At 33.0% G+C, this 1,359-nt stretch overlaps 1 non-coding gene across 1 annotated transcript; it reads right to left on the reverse strand.

The window, feature by feature from the left end:
* Positions 1-220: 220 nt before the first annotated feature.
* Positions 221-293, reverse strand: Trnar-ccg (transfer RNA arginine (anticodon CCG)). The gene has a single exon. It is a non-coding gene; the product is annotated as a tRNA-Arg (tRNA).
* Positions 294-1,359: the final 1,066 nt, after the last annotated feature.

Here is a 1,359-nt window from a genome sequence, read left to right on the forward strand (position 1 = left end):
TCAAAGATACCAGGATTATAATTTAGTACGCCATACGCGCGTTTATCCTTCGCATTTGAATTACTAGTACATCGTTTCGTGTCTTTAAACAAAAAAAATCTAAATATTTTCTTCAAGTCCGGCATTTCATTTTGGGAAATGGGAAAATTATGTAAAATATTTGATTTTACTGATTTGCCTAATTGCAACACCAAAAAAAAGTAAAAGAAAATAATAACTTCGACCCTGATGGGACTCGAACCCACAATCTTCGGCTCCGGAGGCCGACGCCTTATCCATTAGGCCACAGGGTCATCGCTTTGCCTGGATAATATTTTATATTTATTTAACAGCTGGCCTGAGATATTTAAACTTAGATATATCATTCCACAGGACGGCTTTTTTCCTGTTGATTAGCGCAATGTTGAAAGTATATAAAAGTATTGACCATTCCTAAAATAGTTTTGAAATATTTGAAATAGCGAACTTACAATAAAAAGTCCCGAAAAGTCCGAAAGTATTATTTTAAAAATATCTTAACTCGTCACGAAAGACATCCTCGACACTATTTTCCCAATAAACTTATAACCGGCTTGAAATTTGAATACCGGGAAAAGGGTTCATTATAACCGAGACTACTATAGAACTGTTATAATAGTCTCAGATCATACTAGCATTTAGAAGCGAACATTGTAGCACACGTGTTAATGGCAAATTTTTCACAGATGATTTCTAGACCCTGTACCAGAGACATATAAATACAGTATACATGTCTCTGCCTGTACAAAGAGAGATAACGCAAATTTGTTCATTTTTTTTTTTACATGTATAGTTATTTTTAAAGATAAAATTGTGTTTTATTATCATGCTCCCACCGTCAAAAATAAATAATACTGGTTTATTGTCTGTCATTCTTATTTTTTCTCAGAAGGACATATAAATATCACCGTGACCCAGTTCATAATTACAGAGAAAAAAAATATATACCATTTATCAATTTTACATGTTCAATGATAGAATATGTAATAAAAGGGACGGGGAAAATAACCAAGACCATAACGTGTTGGATCACCTGTTCTACAAAAGCATGTGTATTGGTGGACATCGTGACCCCCACCCCTCCCCCCGGCTTTAAAATGAATCTTGATGAGTAAACTTGACTCGATTTCACTGGAACCATCAATAAAATCGTACCTGTTTACCACAGGCACGTGTCTCAGAAAAAAATCCCATATACCTTAATATAACACAGGCACTTGTCTCAACAAAAAAAATCACATATACCTTAATATAATAATATAGGAATTTTTTTCTGAGAAATTAACATAGAATTTAAATTCAATTTTTGTAAGCCAATTAATAAAAGTAAAACAAAAACAG

Source organism: Mytilus edulis, chromosome 2 (assembly GCF_963676685.1).
Source record: "Mytilus edulis chromosome 2, xbMytEdul2.2, whole genome shotgun sequence".
In the NCBI taxonomy this organism is placed as follows: Eukaryota; Metazoa; Mollusca; class Bivalvia; order Mytilida; family Mytilidae; genus Mytilus; species Mytilus edulis.